Source organism: Polypterus senegalus, chromosome 9 (assembly GCF_016835505.1).
Source record: "Polypterus senegalus isolate Bchr_013 chromosome 9, ASM1683550v1, whole genome shotgun sequence".
NCBI classification, from domain to species: Eukaryota; Metazoa; Chordata; class Cladistia; order Polypteriformes; family Polypteridae; genus Polypterus; species Polypterus senegalus.
Window position 1 is genome coordinate 160,035,410 of NC_053162.1, and position 18,154 is coordinate 160,053,563.

Consider the following 18,154-nt stretch of genomic DNA (forward strand, 5'->3'; position numbering starts at 1 on the left):
ATGTTACACTATTATTAAAATGTTTCCTTTTCTTTTTACTTCTCCACTGCCAAGCGCGGGTATTTTGCCACACATATATATATATACTGTATATATGTATACAGTATATATATGTATATACTCGTATATACAGTGTATATAGATATGAGAACAACACTCATATCAATGACAAAACAATTACATTAACAATCATGTCACGTTATTTTTTACATTTTTCCTTTTCTTTTTCATAACTTCTTTAACACACTAATTCTCCGCTGCGAAGCGCTGGGTATTCTGCTAGTTATATTATATTCATTACATTATATTCATTGCTTATACAGGAGTCTTACAGTGTGAGATCTATTTCTTTTGTCCCGACACTTGGCATCTCTTGTTAGTAACCAGTTCGTCAATCTCAGGCTTGAAATCTTTTATGAGGGATGAAAGGTGCTCGACAGTAAGTCTTGAGCGATGTGGGGTTTTGGTAGCTTTCATTAATGAAAACAATTGCTCACAAAGGTAAGTGCTTCCAAACATAGACAGTACTCTTGATACCAACTTACGGATTATGCACATACAAGGGTGGCAGGTAAGCGTACAAGCCTGGCACAACAACTTCGTTGTATTTTCCCTTCAGAATAGAATCAGACTGCAGTTCGATCAATTCCATTTGGATATTCTCAGGCGCATTCTCAACGTTGTAATAGAACAGTGCAAAGTCCTGTTCATGTGAACTGAAATCACGAAAACGCTCACTGAATTCATTGCTCAGTAATTCAAGTTGGAAAACAATTCCTCCAAAAATCTCATTTTACTTTACTAAGTTTACTTCAAAGTTCATATTGTAAAATAAGCCGATATGCACAAAGCCTCCTGACCTACACTAATTTTACAAATTCAAAATCACAAAAATATGTTAATAAACAACTCACCAACTTCTCACATCCACTTCAGATCTTCAGCTGTAGTCTGTACTAACTGTTCGTTATGATACTAGCACAAAATTACATAAAACTAGAGCAAAAAACATGAAAATATGGAAGCTATTACTACTCGTGATGGTCAGTTCTGCCCAGTGGCCAGTCTCAGCACCCAGCCAGTAGTGTAGCCTGCACAGGGGCGGCTCTAGGCTCGTGGTGGCCCTGGGCAGAGAAAGAATTGGTGGCCTCTTTGCCCGCCAATGTCAATATTTTATCTCATGCACGGCGGATGGCCACGTCCGTTGCAGAAACTGCATAGCCACAACGTGCTCATGACATGCTTCTATATGCTATATGCGCGCGTCCGTAACTTGAAAACCAAATGGCGGCCCATGATATTCTCATTACGGCAGAACGTTATAATAATACGTATAGCTTACTGTTCCGACTCTAGCGACATTAGTAAATACAAAGTACAAATTAACAAGAAACACAATATTTTTCGGCCACATTGCTGTCAGCTGTGTCGTTATTTTCTCTTTCTATTTTATATTCAATATATATTGGCGTGACGGCCCTGTGCAGGTGCACAGTTTGCACATGCCTAAGGCGCCCCTGCACCAGGCTGCTGCAGCCTAGCACTTCAGTTCCAACTTCGCGGCTCATTAACTTTGGTCATGGTTCGTGGCTATACTAGCAGATGACGTTTCCGGTATCGTAATGCAATGGGAAAACGTGCTTTTGTCAAAAGTCAGAAGTAAGAAAAGTCAATAAGTAACACTGAAGATGCAGAATGATTCAATCTCAAATGATAGTAATCATTTTGTACAAGTTTAGTGCCAACTAGGATCTGTCATGCGGCCGCACAAATTTCTGTTGCGGGCCGCATGCATCCTGGGGGCCGCGTGTTTGACATGCCTGCTTTATACAATACCTTGAGATATTCTCAATTTAAACTCCTTATTTGTTTAGATGTTTCTTCCTGTAAATAAGTGACCCCTATCTTGCATTTATAAATGATCATTTCAACATTGCACTCCAGTTTTAAAGTATACAGTCTGTTACTAAGATTGCCTAGTTATCCTTATATTGTTTTGCTACAAAATTTGACATTTCTCCAGTTTTGGCGTCATCTACAAATTTCATAAGCTTACTCACTAAATCAGAATCCATTTCATAAATATAAACTTGAAAAATAATAGTCAGATCCCACAATCGTGATGGTCTTTACTGATGATCTCAGCCGACATTGAGCATCTCTCTGTTACTTGCATTTCTTGTTTTCTGTTCAATAACTAGCCAATAATTGGATTTTGCAAGTTGCCATTGATGTCAATAGCATGAGAATAAATAGGAGTCCTGCCTCAAAGATATTTTCAAAATTGTAAATAAACTCTATTATACTGCATACTCTAGTTGTCCGTCTAATAAATTTGGTTGGCAGGAATTTCCTCATTTAATTTTAAAGCCATGCTGACTGTTATTTAGAATATTGTTTCACAGCAGTGGTCTGAAAATTTATTTCTGACTAGATTTATTTTTGCAAAGGACAGAGGTAAGACTTAATAGTCTTAAATTAATGACATTCATTAAGTCTCTTCCATTATGAGTTCATGTGGCATTTACAACTTTACAGTCATTGGTTATCTCTTTCATCTCAATTAACTGCTTGAATACAGTATGTTACCTTATGAATTATAAATGGCGTCTTTAATTTCTTTTAGCACTGTTGAAACAATTTAATCTGACCCAGTGGTTTATTAATGTTCAATAAAGCTATTGCTTGTCTGTTCTGCTTTAAAATCATTAAATACTGAGATTGTTTTTAAATCTCTCTAAGGCATTTTGTTTATTTCTGCTTTTGTTAAAACTTGGTAAATGAATGCATTTAATTTATTTTCTACTTTGTCACATTACCGTTCAAAAACAGGTAATAGTATACATTTAGAAATATTTGCTATATCATGCCTTTTGTGTAGCTTTCGTGACTTTCCTCGCTATTCTTGTGTGCCTGAACCTCTCTCGACCTGTTGTTTCTTTCTTGAGCACATTCCCATAAAGCCTGCTTCCTAGACTCTGTTATTTTAAGGCGCATTGCTCACCTCCTGTCCACTTTTATACTTCCCATCTTTGAAGGCGACTCTCAGCATGCCTCCTATACCTTTAGTTCTCCTGGTGTGTCTCACTCTCGCACTTTCTCTTTCAATTGTGTCACCAAAGCTTAATAATGGTGGCACAGAGGGTAGCGCTGCTGCATTGCAATTAGGAGACAAGGGTTTGCTTCCCAGGTCCTCCCTGCGTGGAGTTTGCATGTTCTCCCCGTGTCTGCTTGGGTTTACTCCGGGTGCTCCGGTTTCCTCCCACAGTCCAAAGACATGCAGGTTAGGTGCATTGGCAATCCTAAATTGCCCCTAGTGTGTGCTTGGTGTGTGTGTGTGCACCCTGCTGGGGTTTATGTCCTGCCTTGCTCCCTGTGTTGGCTGGGATTGGCTCCAGCAGACTCCCGTGACCCTGTAGTTGGGATAGCGGGTTGGATAATGGATGGATGGATAGTTATTGTATTGCCCAATTAATTTTGACAATTTTTCTTTTGATATTTAATATATATTTAATATGTTACAAAATGACATGACATTCTTTGCTTTAGAAATGTAATTTTATAGACTGATGATATTTATATATTCTTTTATATACACTGTATTTGTTTCATCTACGCTTTTCATCCACTTAGGCATTTTTTGTTGATGGCTTTCAGGAGTAAAAATATTTAGAAGTTAGTGTAGACTTCCAATTTATTTTTCTTATATTACTGTCATATGTTGTCTGTATCCCAAAAACACCACAACTCAAACAATAATTCAATCCCATCTTTATCATGCTAATGTCCTACTTATCACTAGTTTTGCTTCTAGAACCTTTGGTACTCCCTAAACAGTTCTATAGAGAGGAAGTGTGAATGCCTGATTCTTTGAGCAAATCGGATGATTGTTTTTTCATACTATGTTTTGGAGTATTAATTTCATCAACATCTTTTGCATACGTATTTTCTTTTATTTTTGTAGTTAAGGGATATGTGTGTTTTTGTAACATGTTCACAATGAGAATTACAGGTTGAGGTGTGAGTTTGGAGGGGTGCAGAAAGCTTTCTGGAGCTATATAAACTAAGGATTTGCATTGTTTTGTTTGTGGGCACAAATGCATGTACATATACTTGGAAAATATGAATTGGCCCTTAAAGTCTCCTCCGGCTTCAGTCTACCACTTATCCTTGGACCATCACTCTTAACATTGAAAATTCATCTCTAATCACCACTGACCACTTTTGTTCAGGGACTATTTTCATTTATATTGAATCACTCTGACTTCCTTAAAACCCTCTAAAGTCCTGTAGATGTATTTCAGAGACATCACAGTTTTGATCTAGTGGTATTATAGTATATCCCTGAAATTGATGGTGATGATTAACTTTTCATGATTCAAGAATTGGGCCTGTAACGTCTTATTTTTATTTTTTCTTGTTGGCCTTCAAATGGCAGACTAAAGTTTTCTCTAGCATTTTGGACACTGGTTTGCCACCAGCTCCACAGTGACTTCCATCAAGGGAGGTAGGAAGGCTTCTCATTCTGCCTCTTCTGTTGATCATCCCCTATATAAGATGAATGCCATGTGCTGGAGTCCATGACCAAACAAATAAGTAATGGTCCTGAGCATCCTAACATCAAGAATTCTGTATAGTCGGGATCTTATATTCCAATTCCTCATCTGCCTCAGCTGCATTAGCAGACGCATTATAACAACAAAGTCCTAAAAAGGATAGGTTTTAGTCTGGAAACATGAAAAATACAATGCACTTCAAAATGCCATACTTTCTACCCTTCATTTCAAGTTGGCACTTGTTGGTTAACAAAGTGCTTGTCAGAGGCTCCAGGATTCAATTGTCTTTTTCCCTCACCAGTGACCACTTTCTTTTTTTTAAGTACCGTAAATATTTAGTGAGTCTCAATGATATAGTAGAACTTACTACAAAGAGTGTTGGTTTATGTCGTGAACGGAACCTAAAGGGGGATAACCCCATGGGTATGATTATAAAAGGTGAACTGATGGCTCAGCAAAGTGGATTAATCAGACTGAGCAGAAAAAGCCATACAACAAGAAGTCCTGAAGAGCTCAGTTTGGCCAGTTGCCTCAGTTGTTTCTTGCACTCATGTGGAAAAAGACCGACTTTCATTTTTCTGTTCAGTTATGTGGGTGCTTAATTTTATCTCAGGGCAGCTTGGAAAAAGGTCTGTATCTTAATGATCTGATCCTTGGGACTGCGAGCTTTCATGCAAATTGTTCTCCTCTCCTCATCTTTGACTTTTATAAAATTAAGAGAAGGAAGTAGAATGGCTAAAAGTGCCATACACACAATTATAACTCTGTTATGCAGATTTTCCTGGCTTAATAAACCAAATGCTCTCCTACACTTACTCAGTCAAGCCTAGACAATCAAGATATTTGTATGCTGGGCTCCCTCATCCTTGATGTAATAATGGATGTACATCTTGGAAACTGCAGAATGGTCTCGATTTTAAATTAAACAGAATTTCAACAACAGCAGTCATGGTTGCAGTGATCTTCCAAAAGTCCATAAATAGTATAGAATGTGTTTATCAAAGCCTGCCTACCTGATTTCACCCTTATTTAATTTTTTGAGAAACTGATGTCAAATTAATTCATCTGGCTTTTCCACCACTGGGGATCTCTGGATCATGCTTAGTGTTAGCCCTTCATCCCAAACTTAACAATATGGATGGCCCTACAGGAAGTACAGGGCACAGGATGGCACCATTCAAAACTTCCTGAATCACACAAGCTCCTCACCCAGGTCATAGCATTGATCCCTGAAATTAGATCATGTATTGTTTATTGCACAAATGTTTTTGTTTTCCAGGTGTTTTCTCATTTCAATTCAGTATGATTTTCATAGGCAGGCATTGGGGTGGCACTAGGTCTTGCAAGACAAGGTTCAGTTCAAACTCTGCCTCACACGGTTCAATGAGCTTGCTTGTATTACAACTACAAAAAATATCAGTAAATAGTAATGACATATTTTGATTTTGCTGTTTACTTTGGATAAAGGTATTAGCCAAATATGTAATCCTACAATTTTGTGCTTCCAGTTTGGTGTTTTTTTATCATAAGTATTTCCTGTGGCCTTCGCCATTTTGTGAATTTTTTCCATGGCTTCAGCCACGTTGTAAACGGTCACCAGGCCTGTTGCTGGTCACATTACAATGTTTGCCTTCTACCTCAACCTGTAAAAGATTGGAGAGAACAGCATCTGAGTGTTTTAGTGTTGGATCCTTTCTTTTTTTTTTTTCTTTTTATTAATTTTATTACAATCCATACAAAGCAATCAAGTTTTTACAAAAAGAACAATTAAGTTAAGAACAGATCGATCCCCACCCTTGAGGGAGAGAGCAAGCCAAATGGCGTTAAATTTAAGGCTTGTAAAGATACCTAAATTAATAAATTCTCTGTGCTTTATGAACTTATTTTAAAATATTACTGATTGGATCCTGCCATGTTTTGAAAAAAGTCTGTACGGATCCTCTAACTGAGTATTTGATTTTTTCCAACTTCAAATAATATAACACATCGGTTTCCCACTGACTTAAAAGAGGAGAGTTTGGGTTCTTCCAGTTTATCAGAATAAGTCTGCGTGCCAAAATTGTAGTGAATGCAATCACAGTTTGTTTGTCTTTCTCCACTTTAAGCCCCTCTGGAAGAACCTCAAACACAGCTGTTAATGGATTAGGAGGGATTGTGAGTCCAAGGCTGTCTGAAAGGTAATTAAAAATTTTTGTCCAGAATAATGTTAATTTGGTGAGGCCCAGAACATGTGACCTAGTGAGGCTGGGACTTGGTTGCAACGTTCACAGGTTGGATCATGCCCTGGAAACATTTTGGAGAGTTTTAGTCGAGACAGATGTGCTCAATATATAATTTTAAGTTGTATAATTGTATGCTTTGCGCATATGGAGCTCGAGTGAATTCTCCTAATTGCTACTTTCCACTCCTTTTCTGATATATTAATTGAGAGATCTTTTTCTCAGAGTCCTCTTGGATTTTTGAAAGGGAGGGATTGTAAAATGATTTTATATATTGTAGAGATGGAGTCTAAGTCCTTGAGATTGAGCGATATTTTTTGGATGTGGGTGCAAGATGAGGAAAATCTGGAAGGTTTTGTTTAACAAAGTTTCTGATTTGAAAATACTGAAAGAAATGTGTAGCTGGAATGTTAAATTTGGAATGTAATTGTTCATAGGATGCAAAGACGTTGTCTATATAAAGATCTCTAAGCAAGTTAATTCCAAATTTTTCCAGATATTAAAAACTGCATATGTTTGTGAAGGTTGAAAAAGGTGGTTCTCTTGCAGAGGTGCCACAGATAGGAGCTTCTCCGTCTTAAAATGCTTTCTACATTGGTTCCAGATTCTAAGTGAGTGGAGCACAATTGGGTTATTAGTATATTGCCGATAACGTGTGTTTATTGGAGCGCAGAGCAAGGAATACAAAGAAGTACTACAGGATTTTACTTCTATTGTGGTCCAAGCCTGTGTATGTTCTTCTATTTGTGTCCAGGTTCTTATCGCCTGTATATTTGCTGCCCAGTAATAAAACTGGAAGTTAGGTAGAGCCATGCCACCTTCTGCCTTTTGTCTTTGTAGGGTCGCTCTTTTGATGCGTGGATGTTTTGAATTCCAAATAAATGAGGTTATTGTTGAATCTAATTGCTTAAAGAATGATTTATTAATGTATATTGGGATGTTTTGAAATAAAAAAGGAGTTTAGGAAGAATATTCATCTTAACAGTGTTAATTCTTCCAGCTAGTGAGAGATGAAGGGTTGACCATCTATGCAAGTCTTGTTTACACTTTGAGCTACTGTTTGTATGAAAACGTGCTATATGAATAAAAGTTGTTGTTGTTGTTGTTTAATTTTTTCCATACAGACGGCAAAATTTTGTTGATATACAGCTTTATGTTTATTTGTAATGTTTACCCCTAGGTATTTAAACTGTTCTGCAATGATAAAAGGTAGGGTATCTAATCTAATATTATATGCTTGAGAATTCACTGGAAAGAGTACATTTTTATTCAGATTAATTCTGAGACGAGAGATCTTTTGAATTTCTGTGAGTGCTGCTAAGACTGCAGGAACAGAATTTTCTGGGTCTGATATATACAGTACCATATCATCTGCATATAATGAGATTTTCTGTTCCAGTCCTTCTCTGCTAATCCCCTTTATCTAATCAGTATTTCGACAATGTATTGCCAGTGGTTCAATGGCAATAGCAAACAGCAGCTGTGACAAGGGGCATCCTTGTCTAGTGCCACGTTCTAGTTTAAAGTAGTCTGAGCAAATGTTGTTGATGCAAACTGAAGCTTCTGGGTTAGTATACAGTAATTTAATCCATGCACAAATGTTTGGGCCAAACCCAAACTTCTCCAATGTAGTAAAAAGTTATTTCAATTCAATCATGTCAAATGCTTTTTCTGCATCCAATGATAATAATTTTCCTGGGGTGTTAAATTTACTTGGTGAGTATATTACATTAAACAGGCATCGAAGATTTGAAGATAAGTGCCGGCCCCTAATAAATCCAGTTTGGTCTTGTAATATTACCGAGGGGAGCACTTTCTTCATCCTTCTGGCTAAGATTTTAGAGAGTATTTTAACATTGTTATTCAGAAGTGAAATTGGTCTTGTGGAGCCGACCCGGACGCAGACAGGCAGACATGTTGTTTTTCACCACCACACGTATTTATTATAAACAATATTTACAGTAATGTTCACTCAAACCCAGTCCAAAATCAGTGCACAAACCCCAAACACAGTCCTGGCCACAAATGCCTTCTTCTCGGGCCGCCTCCACTCTCCTTTCTTGCCTTGTCCTTCTTCCACCCGACTCTAGCCCTGAATTAAGGGAGACGGCTCTATATTCTCCCGGAGGAGCTCCAGGTGATTCCCGACACTCCTTCATTGGCCACGCCCCAGCGTGGCGGAAGTGCCGGCTGTTCTCCCGACAGCTCTCCAGGTGCCCTTTTAATTCTTCCCTCCAGCACTTCCTGGTGTGGCAGAAGTGCTGAGGTAACAGGTCCCCAAGGCATTGGGGCGCCTCCTGGCGGTGACCACGGGCTCTTACAGGGTGGGGCTTTCATGCCCTCAAAGCAACCAGGAAGGCGGCCCCCACGTGATCCAGGGTAGGCGTTGCCGGCCGGGTCATTGCCCCTGGCATACCTGACAGTCTGTATGATGCACATTGTAATATGTCCTTATTTTGTTTTGTAAAGACAGTGATTAGTGCTTGGCGAAAGGTTTGTGGAAGAGATTGGTTATCTCTGGCTTCTGTAAATGTTGCTAATAAATTTCTTGTAAAATTCTGCAGGGTAGCCATCAGGGCCTGCTGCTTTCCCGCCTTGGAGTGACTTTATATTATCTAGTAATTCTGATAATGCCGGAGGTTTATCAAGTTCCTCCATACTAGAAGCGTCTATTTGTGGTATCTGTAATGAATCCAGAAATGCATTAGATTTTGTGTTGTCTTCCTTAAACTCAGTAGTATATAGGGATTTATAGTAGTCTCTGAAAGTGTGCATTATATTTTTGTGTTTGACAATTTTATCTCCGTTCGTGTTAGTGATTACTGAGATTGCGTCGCGCACTTCTTGCTTGTGAATTTGTTGAGCTAAAAGCTTATTAGCTTTCTCTCCATGTTCATAGTAATGATGTCTGGATTTGTAGATTAGTTGTTCAGTTTCTTTAGTTGTCAAGAGGTTTAATTCCGAATGTAGAGCCTGCCTTCATCTATGTAGAGTCTTGCTTGGTAGTCTGGCGTGTTCTTCATCTATTTTAATAATTTCGCTTTTTATCTCTGCTACTTTCTTGGCCTCAGATTTATTTCTGTGGGAAAGATATGAGATAATCTGTCCTCTTAAGAAGGCCTTAAGAGTTTCCCAGAGTATTCCTGCAGAGATCTCGGGGATGTATTTGTCTCTAGAAAGAATTTGATTTGTTTGGATATAAATTCAGTACAATTCTCGTCAGCTAATAGAAGCGGTTGAGGGCCATCTCGGGGTGAGTGTATGGGGCTTAGTAATTTTAGCTCCAAGATCATAGGTGCATGGTCAGAAATAACAATAGCATCGTATTTGCAAGATTTAATCTTAGGCAAGAAGTTATTGTCTATAAAGAAGTAATCAATCCTTGAGTAGCAATGATGTACTGGTGAGTAGAAAGAATATGTTCTTGAATTTGGGTTTAAAACCTCCAGGGTCTGATAAGTTGTGATCAGTTATAAACTTTGTAATTATCTTTGCGTGTTAGATGCGTTCCCCTGTGGAGGAAGTCCTATCTAAAAGTGGATTTAGAACACAATTAAAGTCCCCAGCCATTATAACTTTATGAGTGTTCAGATTGGGAATGGATGCAAATAAATTTTGTATAAATTCCTTATCATCAACATTAGGTGCATAAACATTTATCAAAATCATTTTACAGTTAGATAAGTCTCCCATGACCATTACATATCTCCCTTCAGGATCCAATACTACATCTGATGCTACAAATGGTACTGTTCTATGTATGAGAATTCCCACACCTCTAGTTTTCTTCGTAAAACTAGAATGGAACATTTGGCCAGTCCAGTCTTTTGCAGCGGAACTGATCCTTGCTTAGTAAGTGGGTTTCCTGTAAAAATACTATTTTAGCATTTAGACCTGTTAGGTGAGAGAGTACTTTCTTTCTCTTTAATTCGTGATTCAGGCCTTTAACATTCCAGCTTACAAGTTAACTGTCCCATCATGGAGACACTGATTCTGAGTTTTTGATGTCATTTTATAGTCTTAACTGGAAGTGAGACAGTTTAGGTCTTAATTTCCTATTTCCCCTAGAGTTGTTGCCATGCAGCTTATTATTACGTTGGTAGTTATAATTATAAAGATTGAGAGGATAGATTAGGTATAGATCAGGCCTGCTCTCTTTCTCTCCCCCCCTTAACCCCCACCCTCCTTTTTGCCTCCCCAAGTGAGGCTAAAACCCACTTCACACAGTCCCAGTCCTCTGACATACCCAGAGACAGAGCACGTCCAAAGCAAAACAAGCCCCAATGCAGCTTTAGGGTTAAAAGATAGAGATATCTCTAAAAAAATAAAAAAAAAAAAAAAGAGTTTTGCACTTAAAATATATATATAGTCTTCAGCAATTTTAGTGCATTAAGATGATACACCCAGATAATAAACCCGGGGATGGTGTTAAAAATGTGTCCAGAATAAGCATAACAAGTCTTAATGCAGTAATAGCAATAACAATAAACCAAGGGTATGATATTGAACAGTCTCATTTAAGGTAGAGATGAAATAATTAGAAAAAAGAATAATTAAGCACAATAAAACATAAACAGATAGCGCCTAGTAATACTAAGTAATAATGAGAATATATGAGAATATATGCTGATAAAAACCCGTATTTTAAAACGAATAGATCAGACAGTAGATTATTAATCCTTGCTTTATCATTAACCACCATGACTCACTATTATGTATCAGAATAGTCCGGGATCAGCTTTCTTAATTCCTTTTCTGCTTCTTCCTTGCTAGCGAAGACATAGAATTGACCCTGCCATTCCACTTTCAGTTTTGCCGGATACAAGAGGCTGTATTTGACGCTGGCTTGCCGTAACCGCTGTTTAATGTTGTAGAAGGCTGCGCGTTTAGTAGCTGTTGCTGGAGAGAAGTCAGGGAAGATATGAATGTGGTTATTTTCATATATAATATCTTCCTTGTTTCTGAGGAGTGCCATCACCTCTAGCTTAAATGATAATCGTTCAAAACGAACTATAAAAGATCTTGGTCGGGTCTAACGGTGTTTGATCACGCGCGTAAGCGCTGCTATCTCAAATTCTGCTTTAAAGTCGTCCCCGATTATTTTAGAAAAAAGTTCAGCTGCGAATTTCACAGGGTTTGAACTTTCTCGAATTCTCAGGCAGACCTTCAATTCTGACATTATACCTTCTACTCCCATCTTCCAAAGCAGCCAGTCTGTCTGTTTTTCTTCGAGTTTTTTGCATTTGGAGCTGACATTTACTGCTTTTTCCTCAGCACTGGCAACTACATTTTCGCCATTTTAATCCAATTTGTGAATGTCTCCTTGAGATCCTCCAATTATGATCAGTAAGCGTGCTCAGTTTAACCGAGTTTTCCTGAATGCGCTCTTCAATTTTACCCAGCACCTGTCGAAGCTCAAGTTGCACCTCTTGACGCAGCCTTTCATTTGCCTGTTGGAATTCCTGTTGCAGCCATTCATTTACCAGTTTCAACTCCTGTCTCCCCTCCTGTCTCATTTTTTCGCTTGCCTTTGCCCTTGCTTTCTCATTAGCCTTCTCGCTTTTCTTTATATCTTGCGTGAGTTCAGCGAGCAACACCTTCAGTTCAGACAGTTCAATTGTGCTTTCTTGTACCGTAGATGAAGCAGCAGACTTTGCTGTAGCCGATGTCCCCGCTGCTCCCGGCTCACATAATTCCGTAACTGAAGCCGCAGACTTCAAGGCCCTTTCCAGTTTCAGGTGATCTTCTCCGATCAGCAAGCTATCCAAATCTGCACTCACGATCGCACCTTTGCTCCCCTTTTCGCTCTCAGCCGGCGACGATGTAGAGGACCGTGGTCCCGAGGAGTCTGTACTTTCACCCATCTGATCCAGGTCTGTCTCTGAAAGGCCGTATCTTGAACTGGGGCTTGCTGATCATAGCTTGGGTGTAGCTTTAGTTTTCGATTCTTTCAAACCCCCCTTCTTGTTGGCCATGTTTATATGTGCTTACATATACTGTAGCAGTCCCTCTCGGGTTGAATAAATACAGGATATCTCAGATAATAAGCAAATAATATGAAAAATAACACCGCTGCTAGCGGAGCTCTACTTCAGACGTCCATCTCTCGCATCGGACGAGACCAAAAGTGTTGGATCCTTTCTGAATAAAAACAGTCTCTATGTTAGTGTTTTTAAACAGTGACTACCCAAGGCAGTGTTTCACTACAGTTCCAGGTTTGCACTCCTCTTTTGTCATTTGGTTTTGTTTCTTGTCTTTCCCTTAACATTGCCTTAGAGCTCCTGGTATTTTTCTAATTATCTTTAGGCCGTATTTAAACTCCTCAGCCTTCCAGGTATTCACATCACTATTTTCAAAGTCTTTTTCACACCTAGACCTATTGTAATTGGTGCCACTTAGAAAATCAATAGCTTCTGTTTCTTCTTAATCTATACATGTTATTAGAAAGTGCAAGGTCTATACAGTCATCACCTCAAGGTGGGCTTGAAATAAATTGAGTGATGAAGAAATCCTTTGGCATAAACATCATTCTAGCTTCTGCACCAGTCCTTCCAACAGGAGATTCTCTTTAAAAGTCCTTCCAGTCACCGTATTACGTTTGCTGTGTATACATTTTATTAAGTTTAAAAAGAGGCTGTTGTCTGAACTATTAGAACTATCTTCGTTTCTTCTTTTTCAGTCTTTTGGGCTTCCTTTCCTGCAATGTTTTATCTTTTCTAAAGATGTATAGCCTTTAATATTACAATAAATCCCTCTTCATGATTTTACTTTGGCCATAAGTCAGTGATTACATTAATATTGTAATATCAACCCACTATATTTGCTTAAGTCTCATTTATTTTGTTTTCAATACTCGTTATGATTAGTAGACATTTTAATGCAAGGATTTTAAGGTGTTTTTTGTTTACATGTTCATTCAGCAGGTTTTGTCTTTCTGGACTCTCTTTTCCTATCTTCTCCCACACATTTCATTTTAAAAGTTTGAATGGTTTTCTGAAAATGTTCACCGTATATATGTGGTCTTTTTTTCTTGTATGTGCAATCCACCTGTCAATAAACGAATTCACAAAGGATTTCCATAGCTGACAAAACTAAAACCCTCTTTTTACCATCTTGCCTTTATTCTTTCCTGCTAAGTCATCTCTGCTTTTCAGCCTTACTGGCAATCAGATGCTCACTCTGTTTCTGAAGTATTACTTCACCCATTTAAACAGCTCAAAAAATGCAATGCCAGCAAAAAATCTAGTAGTGTTGTCACTTAAATAAATACATTTTAATGCCAGTTCTCAATGCTGCTGAATGTAACATATCATTTACTCTTTTTTTAATGTACCCCTCAAAATTAAGAATGCTAAACTAATCCCATTAAAGACCTAGCAAATCAGCTCGCCTTTAGAACTCAAGTTCTGCTCCACTTGTTCTGATGAACCTTCAAGTGGTCAAGTGGCTTCCCGCATTAACCTGAAGTATGCCAAGCACTTGGCTCCTAATTGGGATCTGAATAACATCTTGGTCACTGCTGAACTAAGAGGCATTTTTGTCTGATTCTTTCATTATTGTTTTTATACGCATATACTGCAGTATGAACCATTTTAGAGTCACAATCAAATAAAAAGAAAAAAGATTTTGATTGATTTTGCAAAAAGTTCTTAGTAAAATGAAATGAATATTAAATGACGAGACTACTGTTTATAAGTCTGCATCAAAATAGTCATTTTCATCATGTTGTAAAAAAAAAAAGTTATTCTATGCCCAACTCACAAGTGATTTTGAAAAGACTGAGACGTGCCTTGCAGGATTGGAAGGATTCCAACCCATCATTCTTGACCAAGTAAAAAAACAATGTCTTGTAATATTTAAAATTTGAAAAGCAGACTATTCTCTATGAGGAACAGTTCATACTTTTTGAAGAATTTATTACCAATGTTAAAAAATAAACAAACAGTGCTCTTTGATGCTTCTGTATTTATAAAAGACTACTTTATATTGGTCACCCAGCTCTCCAAACTGAAAAGTAGTAACTAATTGATTTGCATCCTAATCATTAAAATGTAATAAAATCCAAATTCAATTTAAGTACAGCTCCAGCAGACCCCCGTGACCCTATAGTTAGAATATAGTGGGTTGGATAATGGATGGTTGGACAGCCTAATTTATTGCAATCAATTTGTACTTTGCTTGTTGTTATTGTGAGATTTTTTTCACCAATCAAATGTGACCATTAAACTATAATTTACAATGAAGTAAAGTTAAACATTTGGATGACCTGCATCATAGTTATTTGTATTACATGTTATTTACTGATCTAATACAATCTGTGATTGTGAACCCGTCAGTCAATAGTTTAAAATGTGTAGTGCTTATTTCAACAGCCAGTAGTCCAATTTCAAAGAGGACACAAAATAAATATGACACATAAAAAATGATTGCTCCAAACACTTGTCCTTTGTTTATCCTTTAAGCGGGTGCAATTATTATACATTTTTCAGACGTTTTAACAGGGATAACCTGTGTAAGAAAATGTCATTCTAGATGTTATCTGGGAGCCAATTTAATTAAACGCTTTCTGTGAATTTTAATAAGCATATGGAACTTCAAAGAGCCATTGAGTATAAGTGTGTTTCTTTTCATGCAAGATGGTGTTCTGCCAGGCTGGTGACAAAAGAAAAGCTTTTTTTTTTCTTTTGCAGCTATTAATTAAACACTTGATAGATGAGCAAGTGATGGCATAGATGATGTCCTTGGGATAGGAAAACAGTAAAGTCTCATTGGCAATTAAAAATATCCCTCATAGCTGCCTTTTAAAATGTGCTCTCACAAATCACATTTTGAAGACATTCTCCACAGCATCAAAACTCCGAAACATTTTACATAATGAGTTCCTAATTAGCTGTGATGTAATTGTGTTACAAGAGGTTGAGAATAATTATTTTTACAAGAAGGAAAACTACATGATGACCGTTACTCCATCCCAGCAGCAAAAGCTTACTAAGGCCTGGATTAGGATCTAGAAGGTCCATTCTTATTAAGGGTATAATTAGAGACATTACAAAGGAAAAAATGATTTTATTAGGGTCATTTATGATAATAGCCAAACCAAGATGGTCTTGTGACTCTCAGGTACTATACTGAAATCTTCATCTGCTTTTCTCCTTAACTAAATCATTATTAATGTTCCCAGTATCGCCTATGCCTACTAGTTAGAACAATCAACTATGAGGCCTTTGAAACCCTTTATTACAGAAAGCTGTGGAAATTACTACTTAACAAGAACATTTAAAATTTGTCAGTTTATGCATGTCAGGATGCCCCAGAAGTTCACCAGGGGCCTCTTGTGTAAAACTTGCTTACACTCTGAAATGTGCTACTTCTTATTTCTTATGCAAAAGTCAGGTTTTATAAAACCCAGTAACTGCACAATAACGTGCTGTGAATACACTTGACTTACAGTTTTCATCCTCTTTCTCTGTACGTTTAGCATTTGTTTGCTACTTTGTGAGCAGCTCTTGTTTTCTCCACTCTAGTGGCTCGCTTTTTTTCTTCTTCCGTCGGCATCTTTTCGCATTAAAACTGATTAAGTCAGTGTTTGTGTTGCAATTACATAGTACATTTTTCTTAATTTTTCATTTAAGCTTTCACTTAAATCTGCCTCAAGAATGATTTAAGGTATGAAGAGGTAGAGGAAGTGATGGCAAAGGTGGTAGGGATGAGAACGTCACCCGTACGCATGCGCCGCACGGCTGCCCTGCTGGCCGCGGCTGAGAGTTGATTCTACAATAAAATAAAAATAAAAATCATCACCCCAAAAGCAGACAGTAGAGGTCATGTAGTAAATGTGTACCAAATATCTGGTCGATAGGTCAAATGGTTTTGGAGCTACAAGTGATTTAATATTCTGGACAGACAAACGGACAACCATGGAAGCGTATTATAGAAGAAGATGAACTTGGTATGGAAATTGGCTCGAAGTTACGGAACGTGTATGTAATCCCTATGCAGACTTTTTAGGTGCTGGCATTTTAGCAACTCTGTGCAACAAGACAATGAAACAAACAGAAAATCTTGTTTCATTAAGCATTTCAATGATGCGTCAGTCACATTGTGATATCTGTCCATCCATCCATCCATCTATCCATCCATCTGTTTTCTAAATCCAGTTGTAGTAAACCTATGAGAGAACAGGGACTGCATGATTTTTGCGCTTCTTGTGTTAACCACACAACTACAAGATGATGGCTCTAAGAAGTCTAAATTGGCTTTTAAGTAAGTTGTCATCAGGAAAAAGGACACAAGTACCATTAATGATATTTAAATGAGTGAAAAATTGTGTTTTTAGGTTTGTTTGTCTGTGTAGTTTAGTGAAATTATGGAAAAATTATCACTTTTATTTAAGAAGTTAGAAAATGTATTCATAGTGTAACATTTGAGAGTGACTGATTTGAAAGTTTAGTTGCTTCATCAGCGGGACAGAAATTGCAGGTACATGCATGACGTGTGATGGAGATTTGCTCAGACCACCATGCTGCCATGCACACACTACTGTTTCAGTTGTTAGTTCTGACTGCAAAGAATCTGTGGGCCGACAGGAGAGTCTGTCAGGTGTGTAAAAGATGAAAATACTGTATACAACATATTTAAGTTGAAATAACCTCTTTCAAGCTAAGCCCGAATCAGTGAACTAACCTGTAATTGAAAATGTAACAAGTTTTTCTCAGTCTGATAGGCAGATAGGCGATGTGCAAGTGAGAGCTGCATTAGGCAGGATAGATTATAGTATTCATTGATTTTTCCATCCCCTAAACCAACTTACCTTCAGTATAGCAGGGGGCAGCTGAAGCCGATCCCAGCAAGCAGTAGGCGCAGGAAGAAACAAGCCCTGAACAGAAGGCCAGTCAATTGCAAGGTGAACACACACAACAAACACACACGCACACACATCAGGAGATGATATAACATCGCTAACCTGCATGTCTCTGATCTAAGGGAGGAGCCTAGAGCATGCACATGTGGACCCAGGTGCAAACTCCATAAAGTATACACCAGGCACATAACCACGAGACACCATACTAAAAGAGAGCAGTGTTACTGCTGCATTACTTTGCGTTTAATGCATTGATTAACATGTTTAAATTAACTGGCCTTAACAAATTGAGGAAAAAAAAAAGCTTTTTATTTGAGACTTACTTTAGTAACATAGTGCATTCGTCTTGAGGGATTGGCCCTATGGGTACTCTTTAAACTCCACCAAATGTCAGTAATACCTCAAGTTCACATTTGCTTTCTGTGTCCTCCCATGGTTTAAAAGTGACGATGTAACACGCAGGTTACTGACAGGCAGTGACAGGGAGTAGCTATAAGTGCATAGTTTTAAGTGGATTT